Source organism: Squalius cephalus (assembly GCF_949319135.1).
Source record: "Squalius cephalus genome assembly, chromosome: 15".
In the NCBI taxonomy this organism is placed as follows: domain Eukaryota; kingdom Metazoa; phylum Chordata; class Actinopteri; order Cypriniformes; family Leuciscidae; genus Squalius; species Squalius cephalus.
In genome coordinates this window covers 21,101,906-21,123,449 of record NC_137136.1, presented here as the reverse complement: position 1 = coordinate 21,123,449, position 21,544 = coordinate 21,101,906, and the positions used below count along the sequence as shown (strand labels likewise).

Below are 21,544 nucleotides of genomic sequence, written 5' to 3'. Positions count from 1 at the left end.
TATCAACCAAAGCAAAATTATTTTACTCATTCAATTTTAACAGCAATAGTGAGAACAGCTCTGGGATCCACACCGGTTAGAGACAACTGATGGCATCTTGAACGCGAACAAATCATGTGTGTGTTTATATCTCTGTGAGTCCTACAGTGCAATAACTATACATACACACACAGCGGGGGTAAAGTGATGAAGTGTCAGTACGGGCAGTAAATCTGAGGAGCGCAGGACCACAGAGCTCAGCATTGCATCATGGGAGTCTGTTTTGTTCCTCCCTCAATCATTTATTTTCACAGAAGGCCTTATAGCATGATACAAGTCTTCTCTATAAGAGCATTAGTGTTTGGCACCATCTACAGAGGGTTGAAATACAGAACAGGGAAACACTATAAACTTTAGTCGCAGACATGAATACAGAGAAACCCGTTGACACAAAGATGGCAGCGAGGAGTAGACCATGGAGGCTCTTAATCTGGGACTAATAACATGTTTTTATCATCTTAAAAGTGAAGAAGAAAAAAAAAAAACTTATTTCTTTCCAAACCAGATTTTCATTGTTCCATGGAACACAAAAGGTAAAAAAAAAGACAAAAAAAAAAGTTTTCAATATAATGGAAGTGACTGAGGACTTAAAAAAGATGCAAAAGGACCATAAAAGCAGTCATTATAACTTATATTCCTTTTATTTCATTTTGATATTTTTTGGTGAAGCATAGACAAAAATGTATTATTCACAAATAATATTTTATTTCAATGAGTTGCTAACGTTGGGACCACCAGAATCAAACAGTTGAGAACTTGAGAACCAAATCTTCGATTTGTGATGAACGATTCAGTTTTGCATCATCAAAAATATCTGACTCAAAAGAACAATTCATTCACTAATCGTACAGTATATTGCTACTCTCTCATGAGTGTGTCAAGATTATTATGCCTATTATGTGAAGATTTTCAGTGAATAATGAATCAAAATATGATATCTTATGCGACAATTTTAGTGAATAATTTATATTTTGATCTCGTGAGAAGATTTTCAGTGAATAATGATTTAAATTTGTATTTATTATGTGAATATTTTCAGTATATAATTATTTACTTTATCACTTATGTGAAGAATTTTCAGTAAAAATCATTTAATTGATCTCTTATGTGAAGATTTTCAGTAAAAAAATATTTAACTTATCTCTTATGTGAATGTTTTCAGTACATAATGACAAATTTGAATCCATTGTGTGACAATTTTCAATGAACAACAATTAAAAATTTGATCTTGTGGAAAGATTTTCAGTGAATAATGATTTACATTTTATTTATTTTATTTTATTCATTATTTTGTTGTATTTCTTTATGTATATATATATTTATACAATATTTATTGCATACAGCTATCATATGACTTACTAAAAAACGTTTAGGCAAACAATGTAGCACATATGTCAAATGTATCACTTTTATACTTTTGTTATGTGTTGTTATATATGTGTTGTGGAGCATGACAGCCTCATCCCTCATTAACTTTCATTATTACCTTTTTGTGTTTCATGAATAAAAAAATGACATGAAAAAACATCAAGGTGTGTAAATAAAGAGTTTTCTTTTAAATCAATTTTTGAGTGAATTACCACAGTATAGACAGGTACTGAAAAGCACATCATGGCAGGCAAATCTATTAGGCATGTCTGTTGAATCAGTTTAGTTTTACCACAACGAAACGATTCGGCTCTGAGAAAACACTCAATAAAAAACGCCATTCAATTGCTGCAAGATGTTTAATTAACTCCTGCGCTTCTTAATTCCACTCCAACTATTTATGTCTGCAAATAGTGGCGTAGTTCGATCCATGCCACTACACAAAGAGTGGCTTGTCAAGACACAGGTACCTTCTGCTGTTATCAGTGAGCCATTGAGAGCCCTGGTATCACTAATCCACGTTAGCCCCTCTATCAGAGAACACAGGGCTGATTGTATCCTGAGATTCATAGGAGAGGATGCATCAGACCCATCAGCGATCCGGCAACATCGATTTATTAAGCCCTAAGTGACCCTGGACTTATCTACTAAGCAACAGACTCCTCATTGCCGCCTTAGAAAACCCATAAAGGTCATGCGATTACAATAGGATGCCATGGAAGTGCTTGCTGCAATGCTGTCGGGCTGCAAAAGCTCTTTTGGTTTGCGGGACGTCCTCTGGGAGCTCTCAATCATACATATGCTGGAGGAAAAGAAGAAGAGACAAGCAAATGAGATTAACACGACAGACAATGCAATCAACTCTTTCGCATCCTTCATGAATGCAAAGTCAAAGCAGCGGCGGTATGATAAATGCACAATGCATGCAGACCTTCATTAATTATGCCTTTTCTGGCTTCAGTGTCGTCGCCTGTGTGTACCATGGCGTCTCCAGACATATGGAATATTCACTAGAGGTGAGATGCCACGGGCAGGTCTCGTGGCAGGTCACGTTTATTGTTCTCATTAGATGCATATTAAGATTAACTACCGAATAGACGCTCTTGCTGTTCCTGTCAGAACTCTCGTGTCAAAAATTTGTCAGCTATCTTGACTCCCTTGTCGCTGGGGTGTCTAGACTACTAATGTGGGGGGAAGGAGAATTCTTGCTCTTTCAAGATTTTGAATAATGAGTGAGTTTTTAGTAAGCATGTCTTTTTGGCCACCTTTCAACTCTCTTTGAGGTGAAGTCATTAAGAAGTACAGGGATGTTGAAGGGATAAAGATATAGGAAGCCTGAGGTTATAACAGACTGCTTGATATCTGAAGTGGTTCTTAATATGCTGATAGTCTCACCAAAATAATTATGCTTGTGCTACCTACAAGCAGCTATTATGAAATACAACACACTCAACAGGTTAGGACATTTAAAGGAACACGCCGACTTTTTGGGACTTTAGCTTATTCACCGTATCCCCCAGAGTTAGATAAGTCCATACATACCCTTCTCAACTCCGTGCATACCGTAACTCTGTCTGACACACCCACCGCTAGCCTAGCTTAGCACAAAGACTGGAGGTAAATGGCTTCAGCTAGCATACTGCTCCCAATAAGTGACAAAATAACTATTTACTATTTACATGTTGTGATTTGTATAGTCACAGCGTGTACAAATAAGAAGGTCACATGAGACACAGCCATCTTCTAACCGTCTACATACTGGGAACTATATTCTCAGAAGGCGAAGCACTGCTACTTCTGCGGAGTGATTTACACCAATTCTGGGCAAACTCTCTGCTCCTTACCATGGGGCTTCTCAGGTGCTGCGGGCAAATCACTCTGCCCAAGTAGCAGTGCTTTGTGCGTTATACAGGTTTTATTGAAATGTTCTAAAGATTTTTTGATGAATACATTTTTTAAAGAAAGAAGTATTTATTTTAAACAATATAAATCTATTCAATGTCCCTTTTGGGGTCAGTTTAGTGCATCTTTGCTCAATAAAAGTATCAATTTATTTAAAAACTTACATAACATAGCATAACATGGGCCCTATCATACACCCGGCACAATGCAGCGCCAAGCGCATATGCGCCCATTTGTACGCCCATGGGTGTGCATGTCTGAAAACGAGGTGTGTTCTGGCGCATTGTTGGCGCGTTGCTATTTTGAGGCAACTGAAATAGACTTGGCCATTGACCAACAAAAACCTGGTCTAAAGTCAATGGCGCAATATATATTTCTTTATTTAAAGAGCGCATAAGTAATGTGCGCCTATAGGCGGGTGTACAACGTGCGTACACTCTAGCTGCTTATTACACACACAGGGACGCGCAGCAGCACACAAACATGCCAAATATTAAAAATAAAAGGATTACAATGTAAAATATTATTATTGTGTACATAAAGATATGGTGGAATCCGGCTTGTCCTGTAGATGGTCTGAGCCTTAACCTTGCTCACGAGCAGATCCGTTTGCTCTCTGGAGAAGCGTTCAGTCGTTTCGCTTGTAAATTCCGTCATGTAAATAGCGAATCCGCCATGGCGCGAGTGCAACTGGCTTTTAAAGGGAATGGGAGATGAGACTCTGATTGTTTTTTTGCATGTTACGCCCAAAACACACCCATTACTAATCAAGAGAATAGGGACAACCTTTTAGACCACACCAACCATTTTTCCCGTCGTTAAACTAGCAAAAGTGGATTCGGACACGCTCTAAGTGAACTTGCGCCCTGCGCTTTAGATCATGCGCTTAGATCGTTAAAATAGGGCCCCATTTTTGAGCTACAGTAGCATATCAACAGGAGAGAGAGGAAAGAGAAAAACAAAGAGAGAGAGTGGAGTGCAATAAAAGGTATAGCCAGAAGAAGAGCTGGTACCCTCAGGAGCATGTTAAAATACCATTCAATGCCCATTAAGGTTAGTTCCTTAAGGTTAACAACTCTCACCAACAGATTTCCCCCTCTATTCCCACTTTTTCTACATCCTAAAAAAGCAGACAGAGGTCACTGAAACAGTGAGAGGAGCATTTGCTCTATCTAGCATTTTATAACGGCAGCATTATTCCTCTCTCCTACTTCAGCTCTCGCTCAGACTGCCGGCCATGCCAAGTATGCTATGGGTTGTGGCGTCAGCAGAGCAACATAGCCAACTGCCAAACAATGCACAGGCCGAAGAATGAGCGCCTTTGTTCTAAAGAGCACACAAGGTTAATCAGTCCACTCCATCTAAATAATCCGAAAGGACAGATAGCATGCTACAGCCGGGGCTCTTCTGGGGCTCTTGGGGGAATCTAAAAAGCACACTCTTTCTGACCAGTTCCACTATTTCCCTAGAGTTGGCAGGTGAACCTGAAACAGGCCTATAAGACATTTAAGCATGTAATTTTCTCTCTTAATAGGACGTGAAGTGACAAGAAGAAATAAAGGGTGAATTCGAGTTTACAGAGGGCTGAGAGTAGTCTGGCTATCACCAGACCAAGCTCAATCTTTTAAGATTGAACATTAGTCTGGGGAGTCTGCTCTATATTTTCTACTGCATAAGAGGCGTGATCAACGGGCATAGTTCAAATGACTCTGTACGCAATTGGATAGTCGTTCAACCAATCAGACCAACGATCCAGGTGACGTACTTTGCAGCGAAAACTCCAGGCAGGAAACGTGTCAACAGATGTGTTGGTTTGGAGCATTGATCAGCGGTTTGCAGAAGCAGCAGCAATGGCATTGAGCAATTTTTGCAGGTTGTGCAAAAAAAAAAAACATGAAAGTGAGTGGTATTTACACCCACTCGAGCGATTTGTTTGCTAAACTAAAGAAGCCATTGAGCATCGTCAAGAGGTTAAAAGGAATTGGATTGGATTAAACCCGCCAATAGTGCGCCAGGTGGATAAGCCAGTTTGTGATTGGTCCCCGCAAATTTGTAAAGGAAGCAGGATAGAAGAATGTACAGGTTTCCAGCCTGAGCTACAGGGCAAAATCAAATCGCCAGCAGATCGGGCGGGGTTTACCCAGTCTAGGCTGAGAACACAGTGCTGCGGAACAAGTTTTAGATTGGGAGAAGGATTGGCGGGATGTGACGTCACTACATAAGGCTGTGCTCATGATTACGAATTAGGTTGTGCTAATTTGGCACTGAAATATATAAAGTCAGTATGGCTCATATAGTTTTTAGGGATGCATGATACATCTGGACCATATTGGTTATCAGTAGGGGTGACGCCGAATAGTCGAAGATTCGATGCTTCGATAGGAGGAGCCTGATTTGACTACCAATCTCACGGTCGAATCTTCGCAGAGGTTTTATGAAACGAGGATCATGCCACTTTGGCTATATGAGGGCGCTCAATGTCTGATTTCACATAGAACTAGTTGGTTTTCCACGGGACATTCTAAAATGCTTAACGTGAAAAAAGCTTTTAAAACGCTTGAAAGGCACTTTAACGTGGCTTAATGTATGTACACACTTTATTAAGAAACCATACTATGTGCAGATAAGCAGATGAACCTTTCTTTACATAATTTGATATTTTAATTCAACTATTTTAGGAGATTAAGTTGTTAAACGTTTTTCATGTTAAGTGTTTTAGAATGTATTTTATCCGTGCGCACAAAATACTCCAACGGACACAGACAGAGTGAAAGACTGGATTTGTTCTCTCGATCAGGTAGGGTACAAGTGATTTCAAAACTTTTCAGCCGGTTATAATTAGATTTTTGGATGCTGTGAACATTTTTAGCTAAAAAGACTGCCACTCCAGTTTAGCATTTATTGTTGTGTCTGCAGTTAAAAAGACAAAATTCTGGCTACTATCGTTATTTTAATAATTTCTTTATTTTTATTTTATTTATTGATCTGTCAGGGTTATCTAATCTAACTATTTGTGGCTTGGGGTTTAAATATATGTTTCCCTGCACTTTAGGCATTTTGCACACATTTGCTCCTCATCTTGTGACTTGATTTATTTCGTTTTGTATTTCTATTTATTAGAAAGGTATATTCTGTTGTAATTTAATTTTGTAACTGTTTATTTTTTTTCGGCGCATCGATGTTGTGCTGTACTTAGAGCCTGCTCGCACAGGTAATTTAGCCGATTTAATTTGATTTGCATGTGAAATGCAAATCCTGTCTGTGTGGCCTTTCTGGAGTTATTTATGTTATTTCTTAGATTTATTGATCCAAAATGTTTTTATAATTTTTTTTTCTATATCTTTGTGTGATTTTCTGTACATCGCGGCTTTGAAATGTTAAATGTTAAATGTTTCTTGATATTTAAACAGTATTAAAGTAAGTTATAATTTAATTTTAAGTTAAATTAATATATACATTTTTTTTTTTTTAAGTTATTTTAAATTGTAAAAATATTTCACAGTATTATCACAATGTTTTTACTGTATTTCTTATCAAATAAATTCAGCCTCAGTGAGCACTTCTTTTAAAAACTTTAAAAAATCTTACCAACCCCAAACATTTGAACAATAGTGGATATTACCTGATACTGGATAATTAATTGGATTTTTTTTTTGTTTGTTTTTTTTTTTTTTTGGGATTTTAATATCTGCCATTTAACAGTTATCAGCCAAAACATAAAATTGATCAGCATCAAAAAGAATTGTAGAATATTTTTATATATTTTTATATTTTTATACATTTTATTATTTTTATTTTAATCATGTAAAATTTAAATTTACTAGTAATAATTATCAAGATATTACAAATAAAATGTATATGTTTCACTGATTGATTATCACTATACTGTATGTAAATGCACATTTGTTTGTGAAAAAATTAAATCAGTAACTACAGCAAACTATATCCTGTATCAGAAATGCACTTGTCATTGGGAGTCAAGTATACATTTGAATATCATCTGACTAAGTTTGGTTGAGTAGGCTGAAAGTGGAGAAACGCAGACCCGGGGCCCTCCAGTTCCGGCTCCCCTACCAGACACGAACCTACAGTGTGGAACGGAGTTATGAGAGCGAAGAAGAGCATTTGTGATGTTGATGTGTGGGAGCGGTGATGCAGCCCACGTCTAGATTCCTCCAGGCAGACCAGCTGGAAACTGTAATGATTACTATTCTCATTCTCATAGCACTCCTGTTAGATTCTCATTCTCATTCAGCACTAAAGAGGTCAGGCATCTTCAGACCAGACACGCTCAGTCTGCACACTAACCAGTCTGTTCAACATGCTTCTTTTCATTTACATATTATTCAACTGTAAACTATATGGTTCATTTAAATGCAGCAGATGGTGGATCTAAGAATGTACCCTTAGTAACCGCGTTTCCATTACCCTTCAAATTGCGCAAATTGAAATTGCGAATTGAAAATACGCCCAATGGAAACACGCCAATTTTGCAAAAACTCCCATTTATCGCAAAAAAAGTTTTTACACTCCCATAAGGTGGTTTTTCAGGCAATTCGAAAAATAAATATTTCGCAAAACTGCAATGGAAACAGTTTTTGCGCATTTACAGGTCACCTGACTTGGCATGACGCGGTATGTTTGGACAGAATACAAGACAGAGTTCTTTATTAAATTCATATAAGACAAAAGAATTACAGGAATAATGGATTCTAAACCTCAAATAAATGCCACAATCAAGACATCGAAGCAGATATGAGGGAGAAACACCCAAAAACACCTCATATGTGCCGCTCACAAGTATAAGGGTCGTTCCTTACCATTAAGGCTTGGAAAACACACATACGTCTCCTTCGATTAATAATAATGACCAGTGCAGTTTCTGGGATATAGTACAGAAACCTACCAACGTCCGATGCCATGGTTTTTGGAATGACTTTACTTATCGCAAGAGGAAGTTTTAGTCGCATAACATCGGTTAATGGAAACGCCGTCATTTCGCAATAGTTTTTTGTCGACATTTAAAAAAAAAAAATCGCAAAAGTTTTGCGCAAATCTGTAATGGAAACGCGCCTAGTGTTTGACCAATCAGAAATTGGATTCATGAATATTGACCAATCAAATGCCTTATGTTGAATTCACTGTCATGTAAAAGTCATCAGATGCCCCTAAGCCTCGCTCAGAGAATGTCCAAATAATTCTGCCCAATCTAATGGCTTCCATACCACATTCAAAGGATCCAATCCTTCAAAGTAAAGGAATTTCAATCATTAATATGGTTTGCAGTCCACGGCTTCTTTACAAGCTCATGTCTTTTTTTTTTTCCAGATGACCATTTCTCCCAGACATGAAGATGATTTATTGTGGGGCCTCCATTTATCTGGGAATGAAATTGACTATGTTGTAATTCTGTCTGATATTTATTTAATTTTTGGGATGCTTGTATTATTTTCAAGCAGCATTTTTACTAAAACGCAGGCTTTGGGCTATGTCTGGGCTGGAGGGATTGTTTTACACCCCGTCTGGGGTTTGCGTGGGAACAGGCACAGACCGTAAAGGCCTCTAGACGCTTTGAACATGTCACCGCTAATTTCCAAACTGCCCTTCAGCTACACACTATATACAGCATCTGCTAACAGGGCTCTCACACAAGGAGAAGTGATGTTATAAGCACAAATAAATATAAAACAGAAACCTACAGGGTTTGGGTAATCGTGGCTACGAAGCAAGGCTGTCTTGGCTTGTCAAAGCTTGCCGAAGAAAGACAGTTGCATCACACGCTGAGATCGATGGTCAACATAACTTTTCTGAACTTCTAGAAATGTATTTCAGAGAAAAGGTATACATGCAATAAGCCTCTCTTGGGTATAACACCCAGAAGGCTAATCAATAATACAAACATACTGGATCAGTGTTCCATTTATTTAATAAATACCATCAAATACACCATTTACATATATTATAAAACATACAGTGACTCTACACTGTACATAACACAAGTAACTTAGCAAGGTATAAATTGTCTCTGATTCAACTCCATGCATGCAAACTGTCCAAAAGCCTACAAGAGAATCCACAAGTGTTGAAATCTTGGAATCAATTTTTGAAATACTTGGTCATCCAGCAGTCAAAAATGCTGTAGAATGACCGCTAGGCTATTTATTTGACCTTTATATGTGGCAACAATTTGCTACACTGAGGTAATTCTAGGTTTTCAGTCTTGGGGGTTCTGATTATGAGCTGATGTGGAACTAAGCCATTAATTAATTATTACTGAATCAGAAACTAATAAAGAGTATATACTGTATGATGATTAAATAATATATGAATTGCTATTAATTAAACCATGTATTAATTCCTAATAACATATAGTATTAAAGTCCCCCTGTGGTGAAAATCAAGCTTTTAATGTTGTTTATATGTCTATGTGGTTTTAAATGTACTTTAAGACAAACCATGTGCAAATTCACAAGTCAATGCCATTGTTGATTTTTTTTTCTCTTTAAAACTGCAGTGAACCAAAGACAGTCTCAAAAATGTGATTTGAAATCACTGATGTTTCTGACGTCACAAACTACCTCGTACCCAATCACGACAACGTGTGATCATCAACGAGTGGATCTCTGAGCTGGTGTGAGTGAGTGGAGGCAGGGCTAATTTACTGTATATATTCATAGAACCGCGGATACTAAATGAGGCAAGGGTGTAGAGTTACATTCAAGCTTTTTTAAGGCAGTATAAATGTGTCAACTTGGTGATCAAAGATGAGTTTTAAGAGATTCCATCTAATGGTCTGTGGGGCTGTTGCACATGCAGTGGATTTAATGTCAGAGAATGTGTTTGAAGGATGAGTAAGCTGGGCTGCACATAAATATCAGCACACCAGAATATGACCTACTGCCCGCTGTTACACCATGTTTAAACTGGACGCGACCATTATCACGTAAACAGCTGTCTATACTGGACATGACAGACCATTACAAAGTCAATTTGTCTTTTGTAACAGAAGTAGCGCAAGAGCTTGGAGAACGAATGTGGCATCAGTTTACTGTCTGGGTTTTGTTGTGTCGTGTAGCATCGTGCCGCATCCAGTGTAGTATCACTGATTAGAATGGGTTCTATTGTCTTTGTCCGGTCTAGACACAGTCCCCGGCCGCATGTTCTCAGTGCTCCACCTTTGAATCCTAGACTTCAAGTTTAACTTGACATATTCCTGTGCCATGAACAACAAGATACTGGATGCAGCAGTTCATCTGGCACAGTGGAATCACGGTTGTAGATGGCTGGAAATTGAAATCTACGGCTTAGTGTGGATGTCAAAAACAGAATGGCATATTACACAACAATTAGTTAATAGTCGTGTGACTCAACAAGTAAAGTCAAAACATAATGATACATTTGCAAATAATTAGCTAATGATTAATTAAAGCAGACAACTGGAAGTTAAATTACATAGCTTTGATCAATTGTGGCAATTAACACATCAGGGCTCGCAAAATCGCCTGCCCGACGTCCCGCTATCTGAAATAGTGTTCGCGTCAGTCTTGTTATAATCAGATTCAGCGCGTTCTTCATCTTTAATCCGCAGCGGCGTCGAGCAGAGCGCACGTCAGAAAGAGAGGACAGGGTGCGTGTGTGTGTGTGTGTTCATCTGAGTCTCATTGGTCCGTCACTGCTCGTCATTCGTCAATGTCAGAATATTTGAAATGACCAATCAAAACAAAGTAGGCGGGATTTATGTTCACAGAAGCTGCTGAGCGCCAGTTTGAGCAGAGCAACTGACGCTTCAGTTTACGGTCAAGTGCGAGATAAGATTTAAGTAGCTAAACTAAACATTTCACATTTGACAGTTTTTTAGGTCATAAATGTGAAACGAATGACAAAAATAATCAGGCAAACGATTTCGTTTGAAACAAATATACTTTTGTCGAATTTCGGCATTTTGAACTGAAAATAGGCCTATGTAACGTGACTCATGTAATGTAATCATTAGTTTACTGTCACTGTGAGGGGACAAGAAACATTAACAAAGCTGTTTTCATCATGTTAGGCATAAAATTAATAATGAATGTGTACATGTTGAGAATTAATATAATACAATTTGTAGCCTTCAGTAAATTAAAGTTCAGCTTTAGGAGGGGAAGAGACATGGCAAGATGAGAGAAAAAGAAAGAGTGATGGATAAGAAGTGAGAGCAGGTATTGACAAATAATCTACTGTCCGCTGATATGGTTTTAAAGCTATTGTTATCCATTTTTTTTGGCCTTCAAAACATCTTAAAATGCACATATGTAGATCAGAGAAATACATTTTTTCTCGAGGGAGCCCCCAAACCCCCCTAACTAGCCTACCTCACATTCGGGACCTCAGTGATGATAAAACCCTGCCATCTGCATGATGAAACTAGTTAATAGTGAGTATTAGACCCTAAACTTAAGTATTACCTTTTTTTTTTTTTCATACCCTCATTGGGGGCTGAGCCACCGACACAGATTGATTCATGTTCCATACTGATCACACAAATTTCAGTTCAGTTATTACCAGATGCATATTTGTATTGATGATTCTAATTTGATTATTTTATATCCAATTGTTGATATTTGTGTTTTGAAAAAGTTTTTGATTCATGTTTTGACTCCTAACCAGTTTTCTACATTAAAAATTTTCTTTTTATTTGGGCTAGTAAAATTCATTTCGGGCTACCAAAATCTGAAGAGTGCCTGCCCGAAGGGCTACCAGCGATTTTGAAATTTTGCGAGCCCTGCACATTCATTTACAATATTAGTTAGAACTATATGTTATTAAGGAATTAATACATTATGACACATTTAATAAATAACAATTCATATATTATGAATCAACGCGGTCACACTTTAGATTAGGGTCCAATTCTTACAATCAACTAACTATTAACTTGACTTTTGCCTCAAAACTCCTACTTACTGTACTGTGTTAATAGTTAGTAAGGTAGTTGTTAAGTTTAGGTATTGAGTAGGATTAAGGGATATAGAATATGGTCATGCAGAATAAGGCATTAATAAGTGCTTTATTGTGCTAATAAACAGCCAATACCGTAGTAATATGCATGATATTAAGCAACTAGTTTATCGTGAGAATTGTACCCTTAACTAAAGTGTTACCATTAATGCAAATTAGTGTCCATGAGAATTCTGTCATCATTTATTTACCCTCATGTGCTTCCAAACCTGAATGACTTTTTTTCTTTAGTGAAAAAAAAAAATACATTAAAACATTTGTTTGGTGTTTTGCTGGTGTGTTTTTTTTTTTTTTTTGCATGTCGTTTAATGTTTTGGTTTTTATTTTGTGTAGGTTTGTGCTGTGTTTTATTTAGTTTGATGTTGTTTTTGTTTTTGGGTTTTTTTTTTTTGTTTGTTTGTTTGTTTGTGTTCATACAATAAAAGTTAGTTGTTGTTTGGACCCCGCTTTCTTTCAAAATATATTTTTTGTTTTCCACTGAAAAAAAAGGTCATACAGATTTGGAATGAAATGAGGTTATGTAAATAATGACAGAAGTTTAATTTTCTTTTCTTTTTTTCTATCCTTTAAGTGCAAGAGGTTGCGAGTTTGAATCTTGTTCGAAAAACAACTTTTTGAAAAAAAAAAAAGAATTATATATATATATATATATATATATATATATATATATATATATATATATATATATATATATATATATAAAGTTTTTCAATAAGTGTTTATCAGTACTTTTGTCAGTGTTTTTGGTTGCAGTTTATTTGATTCCACTAGAATGAAGAGCGTTCACAATCTTTGGATGAAAGATGTGTGCGAGGCAGTGCTCCAAATATTGCCACTCTATGTTACCTACTGGGTTTGCCAATGACTAGTGAGGAATGGATAAAACTTAATTCAAGGATTTTTGATGTTTCTGACTACTGGAAAGGGGAGGATTTAGAGTGAAATCACCTCTGATAACTTACTGCAGCAACGTGCAGAGAGTCAGATTTATAAGAGCACTGACAGCTGAATTAATCACCGATTTGTAGAGCGGATGAAATGCAAGACGCAGAGCCTCCATGTTGTACACTTTTCTAGCGTCTAATAGGCTATTTGCTCTATGTATCCACCTTATTTTTCAACACGGAAGTAAGCTATTTTCTGTGAATGTGCAAGACTTCCGGTTCATTAGCCGCTATTTGGAAATAAGTGCAGAAAAGTGCAGAAAATGGAAAAACTGTTTGAGCTACAAACCAGCATGTTTATAAATAAGCCACCAAATTAATATAATAGGGTAAGAAATACCAGTTTGCAATAACAAGCAGCATGTCCATCTAAAAATAACTGGAAGCTAGACACATTCAATCTACAAATGGCCAAGCCTACTCTTACTTGAAAAATATAGAGTGGATATCACTCTGTGGTTTCTTTCTTCTCACATAATTAAAGAATTTCAAATCAATGTTGCTTGTGTATTTATTTATTTATTTATTTATTTATTTATTCGGTAAGTAGCCCTTAAAGCTGCATTCTGTAACTTTTTTGGGTTAACAATTATCCAAAATAAATTTTTGAGTTAGTACATAACCAGCCAGTGTTCAAAACGATCTGCTTTCCTTAGCTCGAGCATGTCTTTGCGTCATTACTGTACAGATAATGAAGATGTCTCGGCTAGTAGGCTATATTGATACTTTGCAGTCACGTGACTACCACGGATACCTGGCGGGCAACAAACGGGTATTTTCAACGTAGAGTCCTGTAGTTCCAGGTCTTTCTAGTAGCTATCAAGTCTGTTAGCGAGCTAGCTGCATATGGACTAGGATTAACTCCAAGGTAGCTAAATTGTGTAAAGCAGACAAGTTTTTTAAAGATAATCGAGCAGTAATAATTCCTCCGTAAATAATCTAACATTAGCTCTACTGAAGGGTCATCTCTGGTTCTCATTGAAAATCATAGATATCGCAAACCTCAAAACAACCTATCACACACTTCTGTTATTGTTAGCAAAAGACGACAGCTGTTACTGTACGTTCACACCGCCACCGGCGAGAGCGTCAAAGTGCCCGGAAATCATTCATTTTCAATGAATTTTGCCGCTCTCGCCAGCGGCGGTGTGAACGCACAGTTAGTCTAGCTTAGACTCATAACACAAACAGCTGACTCGCCGAACCAGCTGGTGAATACTGGTGGTGTTGATTGACGAAACTACAGGGTAACTTAAAGACACGATTAATTACATGATCATACACCCATTGTATTCAAACAAATGTTGAAATTACCTTTGATGGTAATTTGCACAGTGTGTATAGTGTGAAGGTTGCTTATCTCATCTGCGGTTAGTGCATCCAATTGCACAACAACTATCTGGCATGTCGTTTACACCTCAAAACACCAACTTTTGTATAGTAAAACTGGCGACCCTTGATTAGTTTACAGGGTTTCGTTGCTGGAGAACGACGTTCTTGCCCGCCAGCCAGTACTTGTGACGTGACGTCACGTGCAAAGTATCAATTGCGTGTGAGGATTTTGGAGGTGGAGATTTATAGCCTTTTCTCACAGCACTTGATATAATTAAATTTATCAATTTGATGGCGGATCCAGAAAGGTTCAAACGACAATCACCAGTGACAACTGGAGATTCACCCGTTGTAAAACGCAAAAGACTTCAGACTTCGGAGTGGCTACAGGGCCAATGCGAAAACAAGGATAAATATCGGAAGGGCTTTTGAAAGGTGGCGTGAACTCCGTGTTTTGAAGCGGTTCAAAACGGACGCAGAGACGGCTTTTTTTCTGCTGGACAGGTAAGACATAAGTGATCGTTAGATTTAATCAGCGTGATTTACTGCAATGCTTTTTTTACTTTAGTTGGTCAGAACAAATGTGGATGTTACTCAGATTACATTTTCTGGTAAAAATTCTTATGTTGGTCATACTTCCAAAAAGTAGAATCTGTGATTCCGAATGACAGTATCCACACCGGCGCGGTGACTGACAGCCGCACATTCTCCTCAAAACATTGGATTCATCTGCGCTGTGCCGTGCCGAGGCACAACCCACGTAAAGTTGATAATTTGGCGAATAACTGCAATAGCAGATTTCAAACAGAGATGGCGACAAAGAGGAAAAACTACGGACTGCAGCTTTAAATAAGGTGGACAGGATATAAAAGTTTCATCCACTTCATGTACCTGTTGGTGGTCATTTTGTGATAATGACCGTCTGATTGTACATCATCCATTACTTGTATCCCATTACATCATCATGTTGCAGTCATCCGAGATATCAATTTGACTAGCACTTCCCCAGATGTCATTATATAGGCGATCCTCATAGGGGTTAATTAGTACTCATTTTCATTAAGCTATAGGCCAGACAGGGTGCCGTCTAAAAGTGGCAACAGCTTTGAGAGATTTTGCACTTTGGCATTTACCATTTTAGTCCGAGACTTTGAAATGTGAGCACGGGGAATTAGTGCCAGAGAGGGAAATAATGTGGATGAGAAAGAAAGAGCGAGAAAAGCCCACCTCACCCTCCTAGTGTCCTTTGCTGTAATGAGTGAACTACTTTTTATGTTCAGAACCCCCCTACATCAGCTTCAGTTGAGTCCGATCTCTGACCTTCTTCTCATGTGCGGGTGAAGGGCAGGACAGAGAATCGCTATCCCACAAGAGCCACTATTATCCAGCTCTGTGTTTCATCAACCGCCAGTCAAACCAGCCCACACAACACCAAATCTCGGTCTCCATGCATGTGCATCATAAAAAACAGTCCTTGGAAAAAATGACCGGAGGCATAACTAAATCCTGATGGAGGGCAGAACCTAAATAAATGATAACACTGGAGATTAACGTGGCGATAAATTTTAGAAGCCAAGCGTGCTTCCTCTCAAAGGTTTGACAGATGTTATGAAAATATCAGTTTGCCCTCGAGTTGTGCCTTCCCTCAGGCCTCAAGCGCTGGCACTTTATATGGGCGAGGTGTCTGAGGAGAACTCCTTATTGAGTCATCCATTAGCCGCCCAACACGGCTTTAAACAGACAGTTGTTGGGTTGGCCCCATTTTAGGCACTACATCTATTAAAATATAATGAGAATTTGTGCTCTTAAAAAAGATACACATATCAGCTTCAGTCTGACCACAAAAAGTATCCCGCAAAAATAAATCAATTTCTTAATTTGAATCTAATTCTTTTTGTCTTGTTTTTCAATAGAATATCTAAAAATCCTTTAAACATCCTTTAAAAAGTTTTACATTTACACACAAAGCAATATTGTATTAGATATTAGGACATCTCAGAGAATCAGTGTATTTTTATATTATTTATATATTATTATAGTATTTATTCATATTTTGAATTCAATTCTATTTGTACATTTTCAGTTTTCATTTTAATTTATTTCAATTTTAGTAATTATTTGTGCTTTTGTCATTTTTTCTATTTAGCTTTAATTTACTTTTTTTTATTTATTTATTACTAATGATTTTACTTCAACTTACAATTGTTTATTTCAGGTGCTTATTGTTCAGGTAACATTTTTGATTTTCCTTTAAGTTTTTCATCAAATATTACAATTTTATTTTAAATATAAATTATATACTGTATATGAAGACTTCAGATGCAAAAGCCTCTAAGTGCCATCTGAAATTTTCTTCTAGAATGATCATTTTTATCAAGCTTGTATGTTTATGTTCAGTTATTTCACTTTAATGGCAATGAAAATGACCTATTAATTGCCATTAAAGTGAAATTACTGAACTTAAACGTACAAGCTTTAAAAAAAAAATGCTAATTTTAGAAGAAGCACTTACTTTAGCATCCGAAGTCTTCATATATACATTTTAAAGGTTACATATTTTTACTGGAAGACAAAAATGCTGATTAAGAAAGTGATTTTTGCAGTGTTTCAAGACAATGTCTTTTCATTATAATGTTGTATTGTTCCCTAAAGAAGATTTCATCCGAGATTTAAAATCTTAATGACCCTGAATCGCTGCCAAACTCTCCTCCAAGACATATGAATTCATGGAGAGGGACCAACACATCATAGTCCCAGATGCTTAATGGTGCTTGTGCAGAGGACAAGCTCCACACATATATTCACAGTTATGCCCTGCTGGATTATTACTGATTCCCCCGGTGGGAGGTACTGGGGCAGAGGTTTTATTACCACACCAGAGAAAAGCGTTGTAAATACCCATCACACACCTGAGCAGAGACTTGTATTAGCGCGCAGCAGACGTCCTGTAGGTCACATGCAAGGTGAGAGTTGACATGAGCAAAATGAAAGAACATTAAGAGAAAAGAGGAAACAAAATAGGACAGAGATGGTCAGGGGACACAGAGAGAAAGACAGTCTTGTTTTTCAGTATTTATATACACACACTACACAGCATATATACCATTGCATGATCCTTCAGAAATAATTCTTAATGGTGAAAACAGTTGTGCTGCTAAATATTTCTGTGTAAACCAAGACAGGACTTTTTTCAGGAATCTTTGATCAATAGAAAGTTTAAAAGAACAGCATTTATTTGAAAATTACTTTACTAACATTTGTGATAATTTAATTCATTGCTGCTGAAGAAACATTCATTTCTTTCAAAAAACATCTTACTGGCCCCAAACTTGTTTTTGTTACTTAATCTTTTGAATGGCGTAAGAAATGGCTTTTGGAAATTTATACGCCGTATATAAATATATAATTTTTATACAGATAATGTTTAAGATTTTTTTTTATTATTATTTAAGCTGAAATAAACAAATGGGGTAAGCTAACGGGGTAGGAAAAGTAAACTTAATTCAATAAATATTATCTAAAAACATCTTGTAATATCTTATGAAATGTTCTTAAGTAAATTGGTATTGTTAAAATATGTTTAGGTACTTTACTGGAAAATAAGACAAAAATACTGATTAAAATGTGTATATTTTTGCAGCACATTACCACAGGCTTTTTGCAAGTGTCATATGTGACAGATTTGGTAAGTAGTAAGAAAAAAAAGATCTGTCCTACGCAATATATTCTCACATCAGTAACCTCATCATCAGAATGACACAATCATGTACCGTTCACAATGTTACAGCCGTCGGATCTGCTCTACATATTCTCACTGTGTGTTTGAAGCAGAGAAACATGGACAATGTGAAATGTTCACTATAAACAGCAACTCTTGTTCATTGAAAGATTGCAGCTGAGACCCCGGCAAAAGCTCATTCGCACACACACACACACACAAAGATTAAATATACGGCTCTCCAGGCATTATACCAACTCTTGATGATTACATCAGAGCCTCGCTGGCCCTGAGCTGCCCTCTCTCTTAATTACAGGAAGGGATATTAAATCAGGCATGAACCAGGGTGTCCCACTGCAATAGTCTCATGTATGGGGGTTATAATTTACCCTTACTTCCTGTTGGAACACCTATAGTAACAAAAAAATATATTTTCAGGCCTAAATATAAGATTTATGTATGAATTGCACATAAAATGTCCATCCATTTGGATTACAGTTTTAGATTAAACAAATTAATAAATAATGTGCTGCATATTTGTCAGGCATACATACATGATGCCCATATATAAACATGGCTATTGTATACAATATTATACACATTATATTTATTAGTACTATTACATAAATCTTATCAGTTTCAACCCATTTTATGTATGAATGACTGACAAATGTGCATCACATTAAGTTTATGTTAAAAATGTAACGATCCAAAAGGATGGAAATTGTAATACGCAATTCAAATGCATAACGTTTTTTTGAGAGTACGGTAACAGAGTAATAAACAAACAAAGGGTCATAGAAAGCAAAATTCGCTGTGGGACTGGACATTGATCTGTCTTTAATGTTCCGAGCTCAAAGAAAAGTATTTCTATCGCAGACGAGGGACCAGATGAGAGAGGAAACAAATCTCTTAACAGCTTTAGTTTAATTCAAACCCCTGGTCCCTAGACGGCCATGACCGAAACAGCACTATTGAAATGAATTCAACAGCGGTGTATCCCTTACTCATGCTGATTCTGCCTAATGCCTATAACAGGTCTTTTGTGGACTTCCCGATCTAGTACTGTAGTTGTAATGAAAAATTCAATCAGGCCTTAATAAACAGCTGGCCCATCTAGAGTTTGTTTGCTTAGTGTGGGCAAAAGGCCAGGCGGGCAGCTGTGTGATGCTAAGCACCTGTAATGGCCTTTGGTTTCACATCTGGCACGGCAAAGATCGGCGCTCTCTCTTGCAATATGGCTGATGTGATTACACCAGTGCTACTACAAATTAATCACAAAACAGATTCCACATACACTCACTTGATCAGCACAAGAATAAGAGGGAACAGCTGCAGAACAAGAGATCAGCCTGGAATTTTAAAGACTTGGTAAAATAGTCTGATAATCTTTCTTGTACTATTATTCAGTAGAAACTACTGAATGTATACAGCGCGAAACATACATCAATCAAGTCAGATTCGCGAACGAATGACCCTTTTTCATCTTTTAGTGACTCAAAACCATACAGCATGACCAGCGTAGTCTGATTTCCAAACGAATGACTCTTTTGAATCTATTATTTCAGTGAATCAAAACCATACAGATTCTTAAACATACATGATTTAGTCTAGTCTACGATTACCCATCTAATGACACTTTTGAGTAGTTTATTTTTAATTAAACAAAAACATACCATAGAATCAGTGCAATCTGATTCCCAAACTAATGACTATTTTGAATATGTTCTTTTAGTAAATCAAAACCTTACAAGATTCTTAAACAAATTACCATTTTTGAGTAGGTTATTTTTAGTAAATAATAAAAAACATAGAGCATCACCAGTGTAGTCTAAATCAATGGTTCTCATTTATTCACTCATTTATCACACACACGTACCAACCCAGCACTAACGGCGTCTAACTAATTAACAGCTTTCACGTTCGTCTTTTAAAATAAAGGTCTCACAACAGAAAAAAAACACGATTTTCTTATTTTTTCTTTCTTTTGGGTCGCAACCCACTGGTTGAGAAACACTACTCTAAATTATACCTGAACAAATTGGCTGTTTTGTCAGTGGTATATTATAAAAATAAATGAATGAATAAAAGATCATATTTAGTATTTTAGTATTGATATTTAATATTTTTCCCTGATAAATATTATCAAAATGTGGGCTTTTTTTTTCTTCAAAATATTAAAATAATTTAAAACAATCATTAAGTGGACCATTAAGAGGTATCAGAACCGGAATTAAATGGAACCAGTGAAAGTTCTCAATAACATTACTTATTAAAAACAAGTAATTACAAATCATTGAAGGGACATCAGGCCCTTATTGATTGATTTATGAAATTTTAAAATTCTGAAGCGTTTTTTTGTTTGTTTGTTTTTTTGTTGCTTTTCTGTACTACCAGTACTGTTGAAATAACTGTGACCATGCCTGAAAGCTTCCTTGATCAATATTCTTTGATTGCCTGATTAACAACTGATCATTGCCTGTGTTTAAGATAGAGTAGGCTAATCGTAGCAACAACAACAGATATTGATCCAGAAACATCCTACTGGTGTGAATTAAGTTGTGCGTGTTTGAAAGCCTCCCTGAAGAATGCATAAATCCGTGATTAACATTTAAATAATTTGGTATGGCATATACTTATTTGTCATTTGAATGTGCTATAGTCATATAAAAGTATTCATGAAAGCACTACCAGACAGATGTGAATTGCACAACACTGAGCAGAACATTTTAAGACATAGTTCAGCTGACACACCAAAAAGTTGTCTATCTGCGATTTGACGCCGCTGCGGTTGCCACGCGCTCTGCCTATCGGCTCCCTCCACCATTGGGCCGCTGGGCCAGATAAGATGTCACACTCCGAAAGTCTCCTTCAGAGAAAGTCCTGGAGCTCCTTCCTCCTTGTGAGGAAGATCCACAGAGTCGCCCTTATCACTGCCAACCTCAGCAGCCTGCCACCTGAGACCGGAGCCAAAATAGGCATTATTAGCATTCCCAGTGCGTCGCACTCCCTAATGCAGGGTAGCGGAACGCTTTAAAGGACAGCCATCTCTGCACCTTATACAGCACATCCAAGAATAATGTTCTACACCAACGATCCTTTATTAAAAGCACCTCCCTCTGCGAAAAATCTTACATTAAAAATACCATCAGGTGAGGCCGATTTTCATTAGAAAAAAGGTAATCTGAGGTGAAGCAAAGCACAGTCACCTTGGGTACTCTCAAGGGGTGCTATCATCTCTCTC

General features: G+C 37.0%; 1 protein-coding gene across 5 annotated transcripts in view; it reads right to left on the bottom strand.

Moving 5' to 3' along the window:
* Positions 1-21,544, bottom strand: part of col14a1a (collagen, type XIV, alpha 1a) — a 139,340-nt gene that overhangs the window by 99,486 nt on the left and 18,310 nt on the right. The gene's annotated exons all lie outside the window — the stretch shown is intronic.